The sequence below is a fragment of the Sciurus carolinensis genome, chromosome 1 (assembly GCF_902686445.1).
Source record: "Sciurus carolinensis chromosome 1, mSciCar1.2, whole genome shotgun sequence".
Taxonomy (NCBI): domain Eukaryota; kingdom Metazoa; phylum Chordata; class Mammalia; order Rodentia; family Sciuridae; genus Sciurus; species Sciurus carolinensis.
In genome coordinates, this window is record NC_062213.1 from 163,000,795 (window position 1) to 163,025,841 (window position 25,047).

Here is a 25,047-nt window from a genome sequence, read left to right on the forward strand (position 1 = left end):
CAGAGAGTTGAAAGAGGAGTGCTTAAATTTCAAGTCACGCACAGTCATTCTAGGTCAGACCACTCAGTCAAATGGGAAAAAAATGATGTTGGGAAGCAAGATTGTATGAACTGCAAGAAGGGGAAGCAGTCCTCGGATCGTGGGAGAGTATCATGTTGAATGCACTGTTGCACCAGATGGATGGGGTGCAGTCCAGTACCCCAGGCCTGGCCATAGGGTTGTAAGCTAAGTCCTGCGTCATATTACAGAACCTGAGGAGAGCCCATGGAGCCTAATGGTTAAGAACAAAGAATTTTAGTTGTGACAGATGTCTTTCTCTGTTTTTTTTGTTTATTAAGAACTAATTATGTAAGCTGTCAAGTCACATTTTATGATAAATGACTGAATTTTGTCATTTAAAAGCAACATTACCTGGAATTAGGAGATCCTGAGATCAAATCCTGACTCTGCCCATTTTACACTGTGATCTTGGGCAAATCACTTTACATGTCTGAGTCTCAGTTTCTTTATCGAGAATAATGCAGATCAAATCCAGCACAAAAGTGGAGAGGTGCTAACACTCCAAGGTACTGAATAATCCTGTCCTCTATCTCGTGAGTTCCTGTGATTCATAAGTGCTTCAGTTGAGTCACAAATCCCAAGCCTGTGTTCTTTCCATGGTGAGTGCACTCTGTCTAGATGTCCTCTGCCCTGACTCACCTCTTCTCTTCAGAGTTCCTCCTTGAGCTGCTGTCTGGAGGTGCTGTCTCCGCCTCCCCGCTCCTGCTCTCTCCTGCATGTCTGACCTGTATGTGAGACCATCCCTGTGTCCATGACCTCACTACTAAGTCTAAGGTCAACTTCGCTTTATCTTACCTCCTCAGAACTGCTCATTTCTTCCATAAAATCTGTCCCTTTCACATTCAGAATGGTGGAGTGATGATAGAGAATAAACTAGGTTACAAAGCATAAATTACATTTTTGTAAATATGTACATATGCATAAATACAACCTTCTGTGCTCAGATAGGAAAAGGAAATAACTGGAAGGAAAACAAGCCAAAATGTTACCAGATGTTAATTCTGGGCTTGGTTGGGATTTTTCAAACTATCCACAAAGGATATATCATTTTTAATGTGAAAAATAAGCATGATAGAAGCATCATGAGTCCACTGGCTCAGGATGGCCATGAACCTGGGTTCAACCCAGGTTCTTAACTGCCATTTCCCCTGCCCCTCAAAAGGTCAGTTTCTTCTCCATGAGTGAAAAGGTTTCTCAAGTTCTCCTTGCTTTCTGCACCCTGAGACTGTGAGTCTTATCTTCCATTGCTATATCCTACTGGATCTTAAATTTGGAAGAAATGGGGGAGCTTCCATTACATGATGACCTCTCCTCTACTTCATTTTGTTAGATTTTTCCATGAATGATTTATATTTTGACTTACAAGGATCTTGGTACATGTTAGGGTGAGCAATGGGTAGAGAGACTGAGGAGCCACCTGGAGACCAAGAGAGGCAGGTAGTGACACAGACCAGGGAACAGACAGTGTGGCATCTTGCCCATGCATTTCATGCAGTGGTGAAGGCTTCGTACCTGACCCAGTACAACCCTGGTCCTACTGGGCTTCTGCTCTCCCTTCCTGGACATTCCTGCTGACAACAGCCCCTGGCACTTCAAACAATGAACACCTTTGAGAAATGTTTATTCTTCTGTCTCATACCCTGTCCCAAGTTTTAGCTGCATGAGAAGCAAGTATGTTTTTCAGAGAATAGTAGCTCAGATTTAGAATATTGTAGAAACAAGCTCTGATCCTAAAGGATTCAGAGACTCTCTTGAGGTAAGATCTAACTTTCCACAAATGTCTTTGGATATGACCTTCAATCTTGATGTAGTATTTTCCTCCTACAGGAGTGAAGATTACTTCCAGGAATGGAACTTCTTGGGATTTCCAGGCTGTGCTAAATGTCTAGTCTTGTCTGCATTCCCTTTGCAAAATGAGGATCAGAAAGGACCCTCCAGCCCCAAGTACAAATTCACTTCCCCCACCCTGCCCATAACCACCACATGCATCTCCAGATTCAGGTAAACTCTAAGCTTGATGTGGGACCATTCAGAAGCAACTTACAAGGTTCCTTCAATCTTAGCTTATTTTGCTACTGCTCTGGTGTGGATGCTCCTGGTCATTTCTGCACTCTTGCTTCCACCTGAGTCATTGCTTTTGATGTCTCATGTAGTACAATAGCTCTACTGTCTGGTCTAGACCTTCCTTTAACACCACCAGTCCAGACTCAGCTTCACAAAGTTGCAATTCATCAAGATGTCTATGGGGCTTTCTCTCTTGAGTTATTGGTAAAAGGTTTTATATTACCAAATTCATCTGTAGTCCAGGATAAGTCCCACTGGTTATGATTTTTTAAAAATAAAGGATATAATAGTATTTTAAATGTTTGAATTAGAATTTTAATATCACCTTCTATGACTGGTGTATGTGGTGTGTGTGCATATGTCTGTGAGCAGGTTTTAGTGCCATTAATGTCTGGATTTACATTGCATTCAGATCATTTGTCCATTCTGGACTTTTGAAAAGTTTTCTTTGTAGCTCAGTCTATGATCATTTTGAATGGTCAGTGTACTCATGTACTTTAAAAGGATATGTACTCTTTTTCTGAGGTTGTTTAACATAATCACCAGGTTGGTTTTGTGGATACCTGCCTCCCTTTAGGACCAGGCTTCCTCCAGTAGTGGCAGTATACCTATGTCATAATCATAGGTAAATTATTTAACCTCCTTGTGCTTCTGTTTTCATGTCTTTAATACAGGGAAAATAATTTTCTACTGGATAATATACTATCTTGAATATTCAATGAGATAATAATATGTGTCAATATTTAGAACAGTACCTGGAACCTTGTAAGCATTCAATTAAGTTAGCTTTTACTAATTTTTAAGGGGGTATATATAGCTTACTAATGATAGTATTCTATTTTTGCCTTTTTTTTTTTTTTTTTTTTTTTTAGTCAGTATCAAGAAGGTTATTTCTATCATCTTACATGTCTAAGAGTTTGGGCTTCATATATTTTGCTATTAGGTAGCAGCATGTCTCTTATTACTTCACTGTAAAGTATGCCTTTTATCAATATAAAATAGCCTTCTTTGTCTCATGTAATGCTTTTTACACAGAATGCGAGTTTGAACTGTAGCCAATCACTGCTTTCTTTTTGTTTGTTTTGTGTGCTTGATAAATATTTGCCCAGTCTCCCCTCCCCCGCCCACTTTTCTTCTTGTTTTTGTTTGACTCTTTGTCTGTTGTGAGCTGCATATGGTTGAATTTTGCTTTTAACCCAATCTGAAAGACTTTATCTTTTATTAAGGGAACTTGACCATTTATATTTACTGTCATAACTGATATGTTTGCTCTTATTCCTGTCTTTTTGTTTTATGCTTTCTCTCATTTATGCTTTCTTGGGGTTTCCTTTGTTTTCTATCTTTTTCTATATAGGCTAGCTTATCTTCATTTTTTCTAGTGATTTAAAAGCCAAATATCCGTTTTTAGCCAATCCTAGGTGAACCTGACAAAATGATCTCTGAGCTCTTATAGTGACAGAAATGTAATGGTGGGTGGGTAGCTGGCCACTGAGTGTGGAAGTCAATAAAATCCATCTTAGAGCCCAGAGGAATAGTGATGACTGTTCCCTGAGTCACCTAATCACAGCTGTATAAAGCCCAAGCTTTGAAGCTCTTTGTCACATCTCTGTGTCTCATATTTGAGTCCTTGCTTCCCTATCTTGCCCCACCTCCTATACTTAACTAAGTACCATGTGCTTTGGGCAAGTAGAACTCTGAACCATTCCCTAGACCAGACAGATTCTTAAATGTCTCCACACATATTTCCTCATTGCCTGGGAAGACTCCTGAGACCTGATGTTGTGTGTGTGTGTGTGTGTGTGTGTGTGTGTGTGTTTCCCTTCCCTTCTACTCCTCTATAGATAGAATTATGCAGCAGAACTCTCTGGACAAACCTTACTGGCTGAGTTCCAACCCTGTTACTTGTAACTCTGTATGTCTTGGAAAACATTTTTGATGTAGAATCAAATCTTCATTCATACAATGGACACAAATAGTATGTGTCCATCAGAGTAAGGACTACATGAGATAATGAGATGAGCATGAGAAGAGTTCAACAGATTATATGATACAGTAGGCTCAATATATTTTTAATACATGAACAAAGGAGGGAAAAATACAGAAAGAAAGAAAGATTGATTTTAAAATGCATGCGGCATATTTTAAAAATCAAGTTATAAGGTACATCTTCCAGAAAGACTACAGTTTCTATTTCTGACTAACACTACTGGATCATTTTAAATGACCCTCCCCAACTCCCCCTCTGTCTCTGGGGCAAAGTGGCAGGTCATGTGGTCCACTAAGCATTTCATGTGCAGACAGCATCTTCATTTATATTGGCCTGCCTTGCAAAGGCCCACAGGCCTAGGGCAAATTTATTAAAGTGGAGTCTATTTATTCAATTTATTAAACAGGAATATTTGAAGGGTTTTCATTTAGAAGAGCGAGTTGATTTATTCTGTTTGGCTTTGGAGGGCAGGACTACTCCAATGGGTAAAAGTTATAGAAAGGCAGATTTTAGCTCAACCTAAGATCCAGCAAAAGATTTTTTGAAAGGATTCATTCATTTATTCATTCGACATGAATTCATCAATCAAGAGTCAGAGAAAAGTCAACCACCTTTTATATAATTCTTTCTCTGTCTGGACACTGTGTTAGACTAACATTTTGCAATATCATGTATTTCTCTTTCAAATTATTATTTGTATAATTATCCTACTATACAGACACATTATTCCATTATACAGATGACAAAAACTGAGGCTCACAGAGGTTGTCACTTGCTTAAACTGCATAATAGGAAGAATGTGATTAAGTCTGACTTAAACACAATTCACTCTATTCTCTGGAGAATTCGTTCTCTTTGCATTTGACTGTGCTGTCTATAATACAGATCATATCTGCATGACCACCAGAAATTGGATGCAGGACTGAAAAATCCATCAGCCCAGTTTTCCCTCATCAGTCTTTCTCCTTTATCTTTCTCCTTTCTGTCTATCTATTCCTGCCAGCCCTCAAACTGGTCACACCAGGCATAAAATCATGCTCTTCGCAGTTCTAACCCTCAGGTTGTGAATGCTATCAGACGACTCCCCACAAAGCATTGCCCATTACGGGACAGGTTCTGCATCCCACAGCCTCATATGTGTTTCCTCTCTCATATTTAACTTGGAGGTGTCCCCAAGATCACCACGAATGAGACCTGGCATAGAAGAGGAAGTTCTTCCCTGTTGATGGCTATGGGAGGGTGGATCAGTCAGGTCCTGGCAAGAAGCAGAGTATCCTTGAGTGGTTCAGGGAAGACACCCGAATGAAGGCTTTGCTTGCAGAACCGTGGACAGGATGGAGAGATCAAGGAAGAGGTGGTAAGGCACCTGATGTTGCCACCTCCTGTGCTGAAGGAGCAAAGGAAGGCAATCAGGTCACCTCAGCAGGTGAGGTCCAAGCCATGGAGGAAGAGCTGCCTGTTCCCCTGGGTGGGCTAAGATACGGCACCAGAGGCTCTAGAGCAGGGAGAAAGAGGAAGAAATACCTAGTCTCTCTCCCAGTTTCTTGACCTCCCTTCAGATCTTTCTATGGGAAAGAAACAATCAGCAACCAGAAGCCAAAGGAGCCCCCATGAAGCTGTCCATGGGGTCAGACTCTCAGGCCATACAGCAGGACAGAGAAGAGGTCCAAGAGAAAATAGCTGTTCATAGTGGAGACTGGACAAAGATATCATGGGCTCCTTGAAGGACCATGGCAGAACTTCTTCCTGCTTCTCTAGGCCCAAGTTTCAGAACGGAAAGATTAAAAATTCTGTGACGATTTCTTCCTGAGGCAGTCACCAGTCTCTGCCAAAGGCCAAGCTGTTCTCAACATACCTGAGTTTCTTGAGGGTTCATGTTCATGCATTTACCAGAAATGGACTAACCACCATGATTTATTCTAAACATTGGGAAGACAAGTCAGGTCCCCTGTCCTTGAACGCATCACAGACTAAGAGAAATGTTTACTTCAACACATTAGATTTAAAAAAATGCATAAATGCTGGTCTGAGGTAGAGTAGGTCTCCCTCACTGAGAGAATTAGTAAAGGTGATGTTTGCATCCTAAAGGAAGAGAGGGTGAAGAGCTTTACAACAGAAAAGGACAGTGCCATACCTGCAGGAAGGCAAGGCAAATGGCCAGTTACATATGATGGGAAAGAGATGCTGTGCCCAGGGAATAGCTAGAAAATAATTTTGGTTGAAACAGCAGTGGGGTATGGGGCTTGAGAGCTTCCCAAGAGGGTTAAACCTAGTCAAATTCTTGCTTCTCCTGTTCATCAAATCGTGGAGAAATGTTTCCAGAAAGGCCAAGCAAGCACTGTTACCCCTACCTGTTCCTTCCGACAATCTTGGAAAAGAAAGTAGATTGGGGAGGTATCCCAGGGGCCAGAGTTTTCAACCTGTGGAGCAGAACTTGATGGTACCTTAAGGATGCCCTTAGAGAGTCAGGTTCAAAGCCAAGTTATTCCAGCTTAAGTGATCTTTCTTCAAAGCTTTCTGGGTATTAAGTTTTTTCCAGAAAATTCCAACATAGAATATATCTCTTCCTTAAGGAGTTTATAAATTGGTGAATCTGGGAAGGCTTCCTGGGATGGACAGATTTTGGCCTGATGCCTAAGGTCAGTGATTCCTGAGCTCTGCTATATGATAGATACTGTAAGAAGTGATAGATCATAGATACATACATACATACATATATAGAATCTCCTGTAAGTCTTATGGCAATATTGGCCTCATTTTTCAGATATGAAACTGAGACTCAAAGAAGGGACTTGTCCAAGATCACCTAAATAGAATACAAACTCTATTGGGCATGAGTCTAAACCCCATACTCTTGCTATTGTTCTGTTGGCTCCAAAGAACAATTCATGCCATACATGGTCCCGCACAGATGGAAGGCTGCCAGGTGAACACACTGCACCTGGAACGCACTGAAGATGCTGCACTCTTGTTTCACACTTGTATGCCTTTGCATGTGCTGAGCCCACAGCCTGGGTTATGGGTCTGGCTCCCATCCCCACAGCTCCTCAGGGCCCTGGTAGCTTATGCTTTTCCTAGATGTTCTAAGCTCAACTCAGGTGCCCCTTCTGCAGGGAAGCCTTGCACTCCTTGCATAGCATCAGATGCACCTTGATGGTTGCCTCCCCCACAGATGCTGAGCCCTCTTCTCACTCTTCAATGTGGCTCCATTCACAGAGTGTGTCCTGTTGAGTAAGCACCTGCCTGTCTGAGAAGGTCCACAGCATAACAGGAGCTTCATAAATGAGTTTCCCTGTTCTTTTTCCTCTTTCTGGAGGCAGGGGACTTTGAATAAAGACTCAAAGATAAATAGGAAAATAATGATTTTATTTGAAATTAGCATCTCCAGGGAAGTTTTGTAACATGGAAGACTCCCTCCAAGCCAGTCTCTTATTGAAAGAACACACTTATGCTATGATTTTTCTGGGCTGACCTTGCCCAACAGCACCCATTTTCCCTTAACTTTACTTGAAGAGTTTGGTTGGGGCCCCACCTCTTCAGGTGGCCACCTCTTACCTGGCAGATGGGAAGCCTCTTCCACTCACAGGGCAGAGGTAGGGCTAGCTGATGGATTGACAAGAGCAGAGTAGCACACAAAGTAACAGTAAAACAGAATGATAATGCATTTCCTAATGGCCTCCTTCACAGCTGTGTACACTGATTTAATCTTTGCAAAGCACTCTATTGTTTATGAGGCCTCTGGGTACAATTTTATGCCTGACTGAAGAGGTTGCTAATAGCTGCCATATTTGTGTTTAAGGACCTGCAAAGGATTAAACGAAGTATTTTAGAGCAATGAGCCATAATAAACTAATAATATATTGCAAATAATAAATGTTTTTTAGCCAATAATTGACTACAGATCTGGTGAACTTTAAATGACAAAAAGTACTAATTATAAATCCAGTTCTTCCATGTATCCTTCAATAAGGATGGACAATCCAAGAAGGGTAGGAAATCTGGGGTACTTTTAGGTCATCAGGGACGGTGGCATGGCTACTGAACTCTTACCCTGGCATCATAGTTGAGAATGATCAAAGTCATTTAGCAAAATGCTGGGTTTCATTTCCTTCTTTTGGGAATGGAACAGAAGTCTAAAGACTAAGCCACCCATTTTGATAGGTGATTTTTTTTTTTTTCATATCATTTCCCAGGCCTAAGGTTTCTAATGCTTGATTTGCAACAATGGCTGAAACTTTAAGGAATTCAAGTTTACCTATGTCTGTGCAGTGAACCCGTTTGTCTCTCTCTTGGAAAAGAAACATGAGACAGAGAGAGATTTTTTTTTAATTTTTTTATTTTATTTTATTTTATTTATTTATTTATTTTTTGGTGGTGCTGGGGATTGAACCCAGGGCCTTGTGCATGGGAGGCAAGCACTCTACCAACTGAGCTATATCCCCAGCCCGATGATATATATATATATTTTTTTTTGCATAGTTGGTCAATGGTGGAGCCCCAGAACCAACTATGGGACGCCAAAGTTCATTCTCTTCTCACCAAATCTTATCACTTTTATTTTATGGACCCTTTGTAGGACATGGAAGAAAGGTTCTTTTTCCTTCCTACAGATTCCACATCTTTCACTCACACTAATTTTTTCCATTCTCATAGATAAATATTCATCTACATTTTAGACCATATATCTTTTAAAATTCAAGACGAAAAATGGAAACTACCTGTAATTCTACCATCCAAGGGAATTACTGCCAGCTTGCTCTTACATTTTCTTCAAGAAATTCTTTCTTGGAAAATAAATATAACAAAGTCTTAGGGTTATATCTTCTAATTTTTCAGTACTCCAACTTTTAAAAACAACATTATTGGATATAATTTAATGTTCCCTGATAAACACTATTTTATAATTGCATAATATTCTGTTCCCTGATAAACACTATTTTATAATTACATAATATTCTGTACTATATAGCCCCTATTGGAGAATATTCTGGATTTTCTAAATTTTGCCTTATAATAAAAATTCATAAATATTGAGTCTAATGCAGTGCATGACTCTCTGTTAGGCCCTCCATGTATTTGATAAATGAGAAAATCACTTTTTACACTCATTTCTGGTCATTTCTTTTGAATGAATTTCTCCAAATAAAAGTTCCTGGATGAAATTAAATATTTCCAGTCTCTTGACATTCATTCCCAAACTACATTCTCAAAAGGGTAGTGATAATTTTTAGAATATGATAGGCATTCATAAATTCTGGGACCTGTTGTCTTTTAAGTAAAACTTTTTTACTAATATGTTTGTGTTTATATTCCTTACTGTTATAAATGGAGGCATAGTTATCAAGATTCATCCCAGAGAGATTCACTATTTAATGAAAAAAAAGTACAAAAATAATACAGCTAATATTTATTGAGGATTTTCCATAGATGATTATTGCCAGCAGTCTCATGTATTCATACCTTTAATCTGTCAATAATCCTGTGAGGTGGATTCTAAAACTCCAAAAGGCAAAGTTGCCCAGGGTCAAATAGCAGCCTGAGGTTGTAACCTACTCTGTTTAATACTTACTGGCTACAGGTATGTCTCCAAGAGGCAGCTAAATAATTAATTATGATATGGTACATGTTATGATAGAAGAAAGTGAATAAATCCGGAGTAAGAAGACTCTGTCTGAAGGGTTCAAGGAAAGAATAACGGAGGGTTTTCCAGGATAAATGGGCATTTGCCAGGAAGACATAATGGAAGAGAACAGCAAACAAAGAGAATACCAAATACCAAACCCAGAATAAAGAAAGCAACTGGGACCTGGGGGCACAGGATTGAAGTCACCCAAGAGATTCAGGGAATAATAATCAAAAGTCTGGACTCTGGAGTCACAGTGCCTCTGTTCAAGTCCAGTTCTCCAATCATGAGCTATTAGACCTTTAATGTTTAATGTGACAAAGCATGAAGAGGTTTAGCAGAAAACACCCAATCAATATCCACATTGGTGATAGTGATGGTAGGTATGGTCATGCTGGTAGTGATGGTGGTGGGAATGTGACAAGGACGGGTATGGTGGAAGTAATAGTTAGCATTGGAGGTGGTGATGGTGGAGATCATGGAGATGGGAGTGTGGGCAGGGTGGTGATAGTAGAGGCTGTGCTGGTGGTGGTGGTACTAGAGAAGATGACAGAAGTATCAAATGCAAGAGAGAAGAATGAAGCATGTGCATTGGCACCATGAAAAGAAATGAAGCTAGAATAATGGATTTATGAGCTCTGTGTGCCATTTTAATAAGCTGGGCCATTTTCCTAGAAGCAGTGGCCAAGTAGAGCTGGGACAGGTTTCAAGCAGGGAAGTGGTATGATATGATCTAATTTAGAATGGGAGAGGTGTTTGAGGATAGGAATCCTTCAAATCCCACCATCTAATATCTACACACTCTGCCTAGGTATAAAGTAATATCTGACTTGGAGCAAAGCAAAGAACAACTGTGTTTCAGGTCAAAGGAACACAGGCTGGAAATTACCTGGACCAGGTCAAGCAGAATAGTGAGATGACTGGAGAACATGGCATGAGGATGGAGAGATGAACACACTGGAGAAGTTTTACTTACAGAAGGGAAGGTTTGGGGCTACTTTAATACTCAGTGAAGAATACTAAGCATGGTGGCCATAGTAGCACCCAGTGAATGGCCTTGGAAACAGGAGCGTGTCACAACTGATCTGATTCTTTACAAGATCCTTTTGGTTACCTCCGTGAAATGGATCGTAGGGTGTGGGAGAACAATAGTCAACATACAAGAAGAGAGAGAAAGAGCTGTGTTGCAAGTCCACTCTGTTAGTCTAAGAAAAAATTCTAGCTTAGACTCCAATGGTGGCAGGTGAAAACAGATTGAGAAAATGCAAGAGGTAGATTTGGATTTTGTGGATTAATGGGAGCAATAAAGGAGAGTGTGGAGCCAGGAATCACCCCTAGATTTCTGGCTTTAGCATCCAGGTAGGTGAAGGTACATTTTCTAAGATGGGGATAAGAGGGGAGAACATGCTTTGGGGGCCATGAGGAAGTGTTTGCTTGCTAAGTGAATAACACTTTATGCCCCAGATCAGGGCATATTTCTGGTTCTTCTTTTATAGAGGGAGATGGGAAGGGTATGAGGAGGAAGGTGTGGGAGGCTCTGAAAAAGGGAAAAAGACAAGATCTCTGTTAGCTATTATGTGCAGCAATAACCCTTGCTGTGTTTATTGCCCATTTAATAGAGTATACATTACAACCCACAGTGATAATCAAGAGATGGGGGATGCCGAATAAGATGTGGAGATACCATAGGTGGGAAATTTATTTCCTTGCAAAAAGGTTCACATTTATGAAAATGGATTCAGGATGAAGTCTAACACCTGCCTTCCTCCCTCTCTCCTTTATCCCCAAAGAGTGAGCTCAGAAGCTTTTGAGCTGGAGTGATTGGAGACAGAATGGTAACACAGGAGAGAGGGATAAATAAGGAGTGATTTCCCTGAGGGACAATGGGGTCAGTTACTTTACCTTCTGGAGGATGACAGGTATTGAAGATCATCTTTGCTACTATTTTCCTGGAAAGAGCATAGACCTTTCATACCCAAGGTCAAAATCCTTTATTTCAGATTAACGGTATCACATTTTGATCTAGCCAGTTTGCTCATCTATAAAGTAAGGACCATAATAATGTCTTCACAGAGTTGTAACAATGTAATGAGAAAACATTTATTATACACCAAGTACAATGGTAGTAATAAAGAAAATATATTATTTTTTTCCTCTTTCTCCCCACTTTTCTTTCTGTACTTGATGAAGTCAGACTTGACCAGGAGGCTTGACTGGCTTTGAGTTGGGTTTTACATGAGCCTTGATTAGGGTGGGGAATTCAAATATCTGGACTCAGAGGTCCTTCACTTTTCTTGGAGGCTTGGTCCTGACAAGTAGAGTGCCTGAGTGCCTGTGTTAGCCAAGGACAAAGGTGGTGATGACTGAATGCCATGGGCCCTTGATGGCCCAGGCCATCCTCCCTGTGTGTTCTCAGGAGTGCATCTGCTTTCAGGTGTCTTTAGAAAACAGCAGCATCTGGTGGCTGCCTGAGCAGTAACCCGGCTGCAGGCTTCAGGGGGAGCAAATGGCAACATCTGTGTTTCCCCAGCAAAACAGCAGGTCTATTAAAATAGCTCTTAGGCACGATCTATCACCACACTGTCTCCCTTGTTTGCACAGACTGTAACTGGAGAAGTGAGAGTCTGGGGACACAGCCTAATATGTTGTTAGAGGACTAGAAGGGAAACCCTGAGACTTGGGTTTACGTCCAGGCTTTGCCAACAATTTGCTGGGTGACATTAGGCAAGTGGATTGGACTCTCTGGGTCTCTGTTCCCTGATCTTAAAGCCCTTGGAGGCATCTTCTTTTACAATGACAGGTGTTACTTGAAAATAGTTGGGGGATTAATGACAGAAGTCTTCTTTGTTATATGTCTTTGGAAAAATGGTTCAATATCTGTATGAATTAGTTTCCTCATCTGGGAAGAAGGATGATGAGAGCTACCATAAAGAATGGTCATGAAATTGACTGAGATGCTAACTATAAAGTCCTAGTGATGGTTCCTGGCTTATAATAAGCACTCAGCCAATGTCAGATGCTTTTCTACCCCTAGATAGCAATGTTGCTTGATATGGATGCTGAATGATAGGGCACTGCTATTTAGTCTGGGCATAGAATCAAAAATCATGTTGACAACTATTATTATCAAGCATGATATGTCTATAATTCCTATCCTACACCCTAGCCACATTAATTTCTCATAGGTGCTTCTTCACAGGCTCATCTGTCAGTCAAGGAATGCCCCTCTTCCATTATTCTTCAAGATTGAGCACAAATGTTCTCCTCTCCAGTAAAATTGAGCCCAAACTTTTCAAGTTTAACCAAGGATGGAGAATATGGACTTGAGTAGCAGCTTTGGTTATCCTGTCTCCTGAATTGTACTTTCATTGACCACAGAGCACACATGAGGCCTGTTTTCTCTGCTAGCAGGATCTTTTACACTCCTAGTTATAGATTTCATTATATTTCATATCCACATAAAATGGTGTAGTCACATGTGGTTATATGTGCACACACACATATAACTGTATATGTATACACACAAATATAATTTATATACATATGCATATGTATATGCATGCATATATACACATATTTATTATTCCTCCACAGAATGAAATATTTGAGGAGACAATCATGACTGCTAAATCCCTCTGTGCCTTTGTATAAATACCCCAGTTCTTGGGACATAGTAAGTGCTAATGAATGCTTAGAGAATGAATAAAATATGTACCTAATTCCCCAATAATCATTCATCAAGTATATACTGTGTTTAAGAAAACAGTCATCATGAACTTTTCTTCCTCTTATTTAGTTTATATATATTTCATTTTCACAATGAAGCTAATTGATTCCTCTTAGTGGAATGGTGAGAATATGGGAAACAAAATTGATAGTTCCTGAAAGCTTCATTTTTTAAAATTTCAAATCAGCATTTCTTACTTCAGTGTGACACATGGACAAAACCAAGTGAATTTACTACCATCTGAAATCACTGCATCACTATTACAGTGTTTATTATTATTTTTGCAGTTTTGTTTAATACTACTTTATGTTTTTGCATTTTGTATTCTAATGCATTGGACCGCAAAAGATTCCAATTCATCTTCTGTTTGGGATTTTAAATAGGTTAATAGGATGCAAATACAAGCCACGTTTTTGCTTTCTGTTACAAATATTGTACACAGATATTGCTATGCTGTTTGGGCAAAATGTAATGAAATGTAATTTAATATGATACTTTCAAGCACATTAGATTGTTCCTGAGGGCTTTATGGCCGTAGTCCTAAACTGTGTTAAACCATAGCTAAAACAAGTCTGAACAAAATGAGTTTCTTTCCTCATTTTACTGGCCTTTCCGAGTTTGATGACTTTTTGTCGTCCATGCCAAATGATGTTTTGAGTTTCATGTGGTTAGGCTGGGCTATAAATGGGTTTGAAAATATTCAGCTCTCCTCATGAGAATATATTGTCATTTCTACTTTTAGACGGCTCTTCAATTCACCAACTATTCTATTTATATATTAATTCACCAAACTCACTCACTCATTTATTTATTCCACTCTGTATCTTGCTCTTTGAGCCTGGCATTCATCTTTGTTTTCCCACCCTCTTCCCTGAGACGTAGGCTGTGTGGTCCTGGGCAACCTACTTACCCGGAGCCTAGGACAGGCTTCACTTTCACAAGAGGTTGGATATACAAGAACAGGAAGAATGAACAGGTCCTCTGTTTTATAGAGTGAAGATTTCTTTGTTGTATAATTAAGTGAAGTTATGCCTTTAAAGTACTTGATTCCATGTAAGATGTGCAGTACTCCATGTTCATACCAAAATATATATATATATATATGTATATATATATGAACTAATTCATTTCCAAATCTGTAACATAGGAATCAAATGCCTACTTACAGGTTTGTTCTCAGAATGAAATAAGATGCCAAGAGTGCCTGGCATATAATAAGTGTTTAATTTGTTTTCTTTTCTAAAGAAAGATGGCAGAATTCACCACCTGTGATAGGCAATAGTAACAACCAAGCAAACTCATTGGAGGTAGGTTTGTGTCTTCCTGATTTAGGAATATTCTAGAAAATGATTGTGAGTACAGGGATTTTTTTTTCCCATTGCAGTCACTACTGCTTAGAAATTTCTCCCCAGGCTTGCTCCATTCCCCTTCACCCAGCACTGTGGAACTCCCTCCACCACAGCCTGATTTTACATCAGTGGAGGGTCATGTATATAAGAGCAGGATTTGTAACAGGGAAGGAAAAGGAGAAGAGAGACTTCAAAACTCTTCATCCCTCTCCCCCAAACCTACAATAACTCCCCACAACCAGTTTTGGATGGTACCTATCCCATCTGTAGCCCCATCTTAGTACACTCTTTCCCCTACAAAAATGCTTCAGCATCTGAGTCCAGGTCCCTTGGAAATACAGACAAATTGACTTGAGTCCTTCAAGTAACCAAAGACTCAGGTGAGAACAAATAGAAAGACTGCAACTACTCAACTCCCTCTATCTTTTCCCTCTTGCCCCTCTGTAAATTGAATCCTCTCCATTGACTGCACATCTGCATTCCAGTAGACAGGCTGCAATTATTCAGTGACAGCATGCCCTGATTTCCACTGTGGAAGATCAGGGCCGACTGAGATGACCCAGGCGTGACCATCCTCTGTCAGCAAGGCAGGAATGAAGCATCTGACTTAAAATCACACAGCAATGAAGAGCAGTTGTTTACCATTCTCACAGTCATTCAAACTGCTCACCAAAATCTGCCCCACAAAGGCCTCCAGATGTTCCTGAGGAATTGTCTTCCCAGATAGGGTTCTTCCCCGGTAGAGTTCAAACATGGCTCTTAAAACTTGCATGACAAGAATGGATCTTCAGTGGTGACTGCTGGCTTATGTTCCTTTCATTTCTTGGGTCAGGGTTTAAAACTGGGAAGAGTAAGAAGTACCAGTCAAAGTCCTGCTCTTCTGTTGACCATCCTCCTTCACCTAGCTAACCTGACTTGCCCTTCAGGAGTCAACTCAGATGTCACTTCCTTAGGAGAGCCTTCTGTGATACCTCTAAGTCAGACAGGCCTGCCATAGCCTGATGTGGCTCTTTGTCCTTCCCTCTATGCCTCAGATATATTTATTTTATATACATAGATACATACATACATACATATACATATATACGTATGCATATATGAATATATATGTATGTGCATATATATGTACCTGTATACATATGTATGTACATGAGAGTTCACTGTGATGCATTTGTCATTAGTAATTAACATGTGTCCTCTACCCTGAAGTGTAAGTGCTACATAAGGAAGAGCCTGCTAATGTGTTACCTTTGTTTCCCCAGCACAAACCCCAGTCCCCAGCACACAGTAAGTTCTTGGTGAGCACTTATTGAATCAATGATTGGTAAAAGAAGTGTGTACTATTTAGTTAATATGAGAAAAAAATTTCCATGGGTTTTTGGTGATACAATATTTGGGGGATACCTAAGACCACCTGCACATTTGGTGATTCACTTGAAAGACTCATAGGACTTAACATCCTAAGAGATCATCACATTCATGGATAACATTTCTTACAAAGGCATAGCAAGGGTGTTCAGAGGGATCAGTAAAGGTGAAACATGAGTGGAATCTGGAGGAATCCATGTTCAGGTCTCCTCCCTCCCAATAGGGGTCACATAGAATGTACTCTATGTCAAGCAGCCATATGCAGCAACATCCATATGATGTTTCTGTTCCACTGAAGCCCATGTGAAGCTGTGTCCATGGTTTTAATTGGAGTTGATTATAAACACACATATTACCAGCAACTACTAACATTCTGAACTCTTAGGAAGAAAGATGTTCAGCCACATGGTTTGTAAAAGTCATCTAGGTATAGCAAGCCAGTGTCATAGAACAGTTAGGGACCGCTTAAATGTCCAGACACCAGCCAAGGATTAACCTTGGAAACTGGTCCTGCTAAATGTGGCTGCCTCAGGTCTGTTAATTCCTTTCTACATAGGGGACAAGATCTTAATCATAAGGAGACATATACACTTACATATGTGCACATAGTAGTCAACAATTGGCTGAGAGATGCTGTTCAGGGAAGTAGATAAGATGGCCATGTTTGGAGTCAAACTGCCTGGGTTGAGGTCCTGGCAGTAACACCTGCTTTGAGCAAGTTTCATAAGTTATCTATGCTCTTTATTCATGTGCAAAATGGGAAAAGTGATAGGCCTTTCAATTATACCTTGTAGTATGTAAAGGTTGAGGGACATCAAGCACTCATTTAGCAATGCCTGAGATGGAGCAAGGGCACATTAGTGATGGATGGGGTTATTATTATTTTTTGTCATTACTGTACAGAGGATTACAAATGCTTAATGAATGGAAGCTGAGTGATGAGTCTATAAGGACAAGCCTCCTAAGGTTCTAATCCTGTCTGTCCAGTCACTTACAGGATAATCACCAGCAAGCCCATTGTTCTCTCTGATCTCAGTTTCCTCATCTTCACAATTAGGAAAGCATTCCTTGTCTGACCCAGCAGAGCAGGAGAGGATAGCCTGTCACAGGAAAGCAGTTGGCTTGCGGAGCAGGATGGACCTGGACAGGCACTCATCTCTGCATAGTGACCTCCCAACCTGTGAAGTAAGGCCATCGATTTAGGATCATGCATCTGCAGTTTTGGCTGTTATTGTTACCAGCACTGCAACTGTGCTCAGAGGAGACCTGGATAGAACAGTGGTCTGTGTTATCCATGAGAAGGGTTATATTACTATCACACAAAGCAATTTTGGGCAATAACTGTTGTCTGTGAAGAAATAGTATTACGTACTTATTAATTTTCAACTGGGGTGGGAATCTCTGGTTGTCAGAGGCAGCCTGAGCAAAGAAGTGGTAGAGAGAGAGAGAGAGTTGCCCCTCTCTCAGATCTCAAGTCGTTTTTCTTCATGAGCTCTCAGTAAATGGTTGTTGGATGAATAAATGAACCCTATGAACTGATAGGATTACTCATAAGAAAATCATTTATTGAATGACTGTGGCTATGGTGTGAATGTCCCCACCAAAACTCATATTGAAACAATCTCTATTGTGAAGGATTAACAGCGTAGAAATTTAAACCAACTATGGTATTTGGAGGTGAAACCTTTGGCAGATAATTAAGGATAAATGAACCCACAATGTGGGGACCCTAATTCAGTGGGACTGAGGCTTTATAAGAAGAGAAAGAGAGAACTGAAGATGGATGTTCTATCTCTATTTGAGAAGTCCTGCCCTGCCCTGGCAGTCTGCAGATAGTCCCCAACAGCAAGAAGAACCTCACTGGATCTTGAACTTCCCAGCCTGCACAACTATTCACCACATAAACCATTTTTCTTTATAAATTACTCTGCGGCATTCAGTTATAGCAACAGAAATGGACCAAGATACTGGCTGTCTACCAAGCATTTTGTGTATTATCTCTGTGTCTGATGGCAGCCTTATGAGGTAGGCATTGTTATCCTCATATGATGTAGATGAGAAAATTGAAGTCTTGTGAGGTAAAGGTCAGAAAGCAAATAAGGATTGGAGCCAGGTTGGAAGCATAGTCCTCTGAGGCTCCAAAGTCACAAGACATATTCTACTACTGAACACTAAAACTGTCTTATTGTTTGTACACATCATTTTTCTTAAGTGAGCCTCATAAATTTTTAATAAAATTGCTAGTCAATAATCAAACACTGTCTCATAATTCACTGCTAAATTTTTCATAATGCATCTTGGCAAGAGAAGAGCCAGCCCCAATACAGAAGTTGTAAGTGGACCTCCTGCCTGTCATGTAAGGCTGTCACCCAAACAAGGGGGTTACTTGAGTGAAGGGGGGACTGGAAAAAATAAAGCATTTATTAAATTATCTGAAAGAATGCTCTGTAGGCTTCCTTAGCATGTGCTTTCAAGGTGATAGATTAACTAAAATAAAATTATTGAATTGAGAAGCCATTCATTAAAAGGGAATTTCAGGAAACCAGAATGCCTTTTATAACATTACAGCCAGAGCTGCCTATTAAATGAAAGTTATGTGTTCTTTGGTGATATTGAAACCACTAGTTTGTCATCTTTTCCTCTCAGCCTCCTTTCTAGCAGAACAAAAGTTATAATTTACAACTTCCAACATAATTGGAAAGTTAATTAGTTTTCTTCGGGTTTTACCTGCTTTATTTCAACCACTAGTTCTTACCCTTCCCGTTTTTTCCCTCCTGATTGTCACTTATGTCAAAAGTATGATACCTTTTTCTCTTTGTCTATCCTTGCTGTCAGTTGAAATCTAAGACTTCCTACATTAGCCAAGTCAGTCTCTGCCTGCAGACATGGCTGCATTCATTTTTCTTGTCTCCCTGTTTTTCTTTGACTCGATTCCCATACTTCACTCAACAGGCTTTTGTGGAGCATATTATCATATCCTGTGCTACCCCTGCAACAGGGAGGGGACAGAACACAAGGAAGAAGCAATGGAGGCTCATTCTCAGGCCCCAGGATTGCTACAGCAGGGGTCAGGGTGGGAGATGAGTTGGAAATGTATCAGAACAGATACTATATGGCACTGTGTAAAAGCAGAAATCTGTAATCAAATGTCCACAAATCTGCCATTCATGAGCAGTGAGAACTTCAGCCAAGTGTTAATCCTTTGGGAGTCCTGGTTTCCTCCTTTATAAGATGGGAATGGTCATATCCTTTTCACTAGAGGGTTGTAACCAATATAAATGTAAGTGAGTGGCCCTGCCTAGACCCTGGAGTGAAAAAAGCTCCCAGGAGTTGTTCATGGTTCTTCCTTTTCCACTCCTTTCTTGCCCACATCCTAGAGGCAGCCCTGGTACCTGAGGCCAGTCCAAGGGAGCGTGGAGGGAAGCAGCAAGCTTCTCCTTTTCTGTGGAAGTCACCAAAGATGGAAAACATGATCCTCAAACTGGATTGAAGTACTAGTCCAATAGTACTCATCTTAGGAGGAAGAAAAGAAGAACAGCTACTAATTGATGAGCCCTCAATATTGCGTGGCCCTGTGATACATATGATCTTCTCTAATGCACTTCTCTCAACCAGTTTGATGATGGATGTCATTATCATTACCATTTAAATATTAAGAAATAGGCCCAGGGTGTTTAGTCACCTAAGGACACAGAGAGGCTAAGTAGCAGAGTGGAGACCTCAGACGGTGTAAGTTGACTGCACACCAGAGCTGAGAAGCCTTTTGAGTTCTCCTTGGCACAGGCCCCACCTGTTTTATTGATATTTTCACCAGACCAGTGGCCCCTATCTGATTTTCTCTAGTGCCGGGTCCCTTCAACAATAGCTAGAACCATCCTTCTTTGTGAAATGTGTCTGATGTCCTATAGGAGAAGGGAAGATTATGAAAAGGAAACAGGAATAAATGTTTTTAAAAAAATGGGAATCAAAAGCTGGATCTGGCCTTTGGCGGCATTAATTTTTTTCTCCCCGTAACTTATCTAAGATTTTAGCTCGTCTTATATTAAACAATAAGGAGTTACCATAGCAACCTCATTGCCATGTAATAACACTCACATCCTTCCCAACCGTAAAATCAAAGCCAGAGAGGCAGAGAAACCATCAAATTACCAAATAGCCATCTTCTTCATCTCTTTTTCCTTTGTAGAATGATTATTGATTACCGTCTTTATTGTAGGTCAGTGACACTATTACTAATTTTTTCCCTTCCCCACTCCTGTGGCCCTATTGGTGAATGAGAAGGAATGTGAGACGAGCACTCTGTGAGGGCCTCCAGTCCTTGGAGTGGCAGAGCATCTCCTATTCCAGGAGGGCAAAGCTTGAGTCAGTGCCATCTCCTGCCAGCTGCTGCCAATCTCGCTCTGGGGGCATTTATTTCTCTTGCTGGCTGCAGAATGCTTGATTAACCCCACGCACTTGCCGCATCTGCTCCAGCGCCTGCTTGCTGTATCTCTTCACCTTCTGGCAGGAATTTGCTTTCCATGTTGCAGCCCTGGGCAGCAGCGTCTGCAGCAGATGTTCCAGGCCTGAGATGAAGTGTCGCCCATTCCCACTATCTCTGCATACCTGCAGCTGCCTTCTCCCTCTCTTCCTCTTGGCTAGTTCCTAGTTTTCCTGCAAGATTCAGGTCAGGCATGATCTCTGCCCAGATGAGACATTCTTCCTTTGATGTCTTCAGGTCCTGGTTCATCTCCTACCAAAGTATTGCTCACACTGTGTTGCAAAGATATACTCACATCCTGCCCACCATGTAGTGGGAACCATTGTAGATGATTCTCCCTGTGGACATTTTACCTCTTCACACACACTAGGAGCTCAATGAACCCCCCACTTCCTTGATGGTGGATGGCATGAGGCTATTTATTGGCACCAATCAGCAAAGAGATAATCAGACTGACTGATTCTTCCTTTCCTTCTTCTGAGATTTTTACATGTGAATAAAAGTAGATGGACTGAGAAGCAAGTTTGGTTTATCTGCTGTATCTCTAGCAAACCACATCTTTTTAATTTCATGCATGGATGGAAGGATACGTCATGCCTGTTACAGTGCGACAGCTTGCTACCTTGTATAACTCAACATACTGATGCAGCTGGCCATGCAAAATTATTCCAAGAGGGAATCAGACCCCAGAAATCAGAACTAGTACTAAGTTGCTCAAATAGTACCCCCCACCTTCCTCATGGCCTTCTCCACCTGGAGGACTTGACCTGAGCAATATTCACATATTAATTCCATGAATGGAAATTAGGCTTTTACTAAATTTCAGGTTTTAGGAGCAAAATGCCTAACAAGAAAAATTTTCTTATTTGGGACCATGTAGTCACTTTTTTAGTCAACAGATATTCACTGAAGACCTCAGTAATTGTTTGTGGAATAAATGAGTGGATGAATGAAGAGCCAAAGGTCCCACCACTCTCCATTTCAACTTCTGCCCTGCTATCAGATCTGTCCTTCCCTCACTTCCTCTCAGTTAAACAGTCGAAGACCAGACCCCTGAATTCAGGGCAACATTCAAATGCCTTGTCGAGTGGCATCAGTTCCTGCTCTTGCCCAAGGCTCCTTTCTCTGCGCAGTCCTCCCCCTCTGATGTTCTTGGGGTTTTGTTCTCTACTGGAGAGGTAGCAACTCTCTTGAAGAGTGATGTTCTTGAATTTGAGGGTTTACAAAATGAATTCCTCTTGAACCTCCCAAATCTGCTGTTTCTGGCTAGAAGACATCTTCAAAGATGGCCAAGTATCAGAACCTGCTTCTGGCTGAGCCCCAAACTCCAGCCAACCTGCATTCCTGGGAACCAGAGTTTGCTTTGGGAGTAGGAATGAACTTGACTCTTAAAGCACAGAACTGGAAGGATCTTGAGTGAAGGTGGGCCAGCCCTTCCTGTGTCTTCTGAGAAACCCAAGTCCAGAACAGGTAAGGTCAGGGCACACAGTGACTATATGGGCACTAAAAACCACTGTAGACTCTTTTCTAGTCCTTTCTGGTCTATATCCACTTCTCTTGTGGAAGGTACCCCAGAGGTCACTCATACTTGCAGCTTGGGGTCATTCACAGTCTTCCCCAGAAGGGTCACCTGTCAGCTGCTTCCTAAGCTCTGAAGTTGTAAATCTCTTTGGGAAACAGTGCTTCTCTGCCCAGATGCTGCTGGAATCCCTGAAGCTCAGCAGAGCCGTCTCTGCTGGCTATTGCTATGGATGGATGCCATAAATATTAGCTGCAGGCAAGGAGTGACTGACAGGGAATAAATATTTGTTTTCTCTGAGAGGTTACACTGTAATGTTGGTTAAGAGGTGTGTCCCGCTGCTGGCTTTGGGCAAAACTGCTACTGAATATCTGACATATATCAGTCTCTGTACATGTTAGTGAAGGGGTCAAATATAAATCTTATGTGAATAATGGCTATACTGTTTCACTGCAGTCAGTAAGGAAGCACTTGGATTCTCCTCTAAACCCTTTTTGAGGTAACATGTTTTGGATATCCTATTTCTCAAATTCACACTTTTGATGAACAATTAATTGAATTTGAAAAGTAATCAACCATAGTCATCTGTCCCAGGAACAGCACATTATGCTTCAGAGATCTAGGCAAATTCCTGTTTGTTTTCCAGCTTGACCCACATGCATCCTCCTCTGGGAATGTGTGACCTCCTTGATAGGCACTCAGGTCAGTGGACAGCAGGCTGGGGGAGCTAATGCTGTAGACCCTGGAACCAAACTACCATGCTTCAAATCCTAGCTTGGCAGCTTGATCTCTGACAAATGGCTTAGACTTTGTGTGCTCAGCTTTGTCTATAGCATGGAGAGCATAATGACGCCTACTTCTTTGGATGGTTGTGAGGACTAAATGAATTAACATGGAGTAAATGCTTAGAACGATGCTAGTGGTGTGGCAAGTGGTCAGCCTCCTTCCTTATCTGAGATTTTCCTTTTCATTGTTGCCATTACTCACAGTGAACAGTGACCCAACAACATGAGAAGGAAAATTCCAGAAATACTAGTTCATAAGTTTAAAATCGTGTTGCTTTCTGAGTAACGTGATGAAATCTTACACCATCCTGCCTGGGACACGAATCATCCTTTTGTCTAGGTGATCCACACTGTGAACACTACCTGCCCATTGGTAGCCCATCATTTGTCAGATGATCCATTGTGGCATGGTAGTATTGTTTATAGGCTCAGTCCTATCCATGATTTCAGAAATTGACTGGGGTATTGGAAAGTGTAGTACATACATATTAACTGTCACTGTCATCATCATCATCAACTGTTACTATTATGATCCTTCTCAAAGCACAGTCACTAATTGGCCAGTCAGCACAGTATGGTAGAAGCAACCCGAGCTTCATAATTGAATGTGACTGAGTTCCTATCCCAGCTTCACTGGTTGCTCACTGGTAAGGCCTTAGTCAAGTTGCTTGACCTGTTTGAGCATGGTCTTACCTATCCATAAAGTGAGGTCAGCATTTCTATAACTCACTCTTGTCCTCTTAGGTGGCCAGTGTTCCTGTGGAACCTACAGCATGAGGGTCCCCAAAATGGTGGTTGCCCTTCCTTCATTGTGGGCCAGACTCCTTTCACACCAATTCCTGGAAATCCACCAGCCCACAGTGATGAGGAAGTAGGTGCTGGGTGCTGGAGACACTCAGACCTCTGCATGAGGGACCTGCAGTCTCAGCCAGACCCTATTTGAATCTTCCTTTTCTGGAAATGCAGAGTTTGTTCTCCTGAATTCCACAGATGTCTGACCTGAGTAAGAAGGCCTCGGCTTCTTTCCTGCATGAAGAACCTCACATGTATTCATGGCAAAAATGTGCCCTCGTTTCTCCTCCTGTTCCTCTGAGTTCCCCTGATCCACTCAACACCTTTACTCCAACTCAGTTTAGAATCCCGTCCTCTTGATGAAAGCATTGTGGTTCTCATTGTATTCCTTTTTAAAATTTCCAACATTATTTTCTTCAGTCTCTCTGGGAAGTTCAGAGAGGTCTTTGTCTTCTCTTGGGACCCCGCTATCCCAACGAAGTCAAAGCTTACCCATTCTTCAAGGTCTGGTTTAAAAAAAAAAAAAAGAATGAAAAGTATCCCATTAATAATGTTTTGCATTGATTACACACTGAAACAGTAATGATTTAGATACATTATACCAAATAAAATGCTATTAAAATTAATTTCACCTGTTCTTTAATGTGGCTACTAGAAAATATAAACTTGCATATGTGGCTCACATTTTATTTCTATTGGACAGGCTGTTCTAGAGTAATATAAGCAATCTTCTTAAATTTTAGTTAGATGACCAATTAATCTTTTGAGAATGGTTGAACTTAGAGCCTGTTCCCAGGACAATATTTAATATATCATCTGTACTTACATGCAAATACCTTATGAATAGTATGACCATACTTCTCAATTCACCCAGGACAATCCGAGTTTATGACTATTGTCTAGCTAAATTATTTGTAGTGCCCCTTTCACTATAAAAATAATCTTGGTTCAAATGATAAATTACTTTGCTATCCTACTTATAAAGACACAACTGGAGCTTTTGGGTTACTCTGCAAATCTATCTCTCAAAAGAATCAGTGATACTTTTATTAATTTCTGTAGCAATAACAAAATACCCAATGATGGGTACTTTATAAAGGAGAGAGGCTTATTTGACTCACATTTCTGGTGGTGGAAGAATCCAAACAGCATGGTATTAGTGGTTTCGCAAGGGGCTTTGACTGTGTCAGAGCATGGCAGAGAAACAGAAAGGAAGCTGTTTTGGGCAAGAGGAGCCAAATGAGTACAGGGGCCTCACTGTATAAAGCAGCCTGTTCTCTTGAGAACTCACTC

General features: G+C 40.9%; 1 protein-coding gene and 1 non-coding gene across 4 annotated transcripts in view; one reads left to right on the forward strand and one right to left on the reverse strand.

Annotated features, from left to right (window-relative positions):
* Positions 1–25,047, forward strand: part of Dab1 (DAB adaptor protein 1) — an 872,128-nt gene that overhangs the window by 108,067 nt on the left and 739,014 nt on the right. The gene's annotated exons all lie outside the window — the stretch shown is intronic.
* Positions 8,481–8,553, reverse strand: Trnag-ccc (transfer RNA glycine (anticodon CCC)). Its single transcript has one exon. It is a non-coding gene; the product is annotated as a tRNA-Gly (tRNA).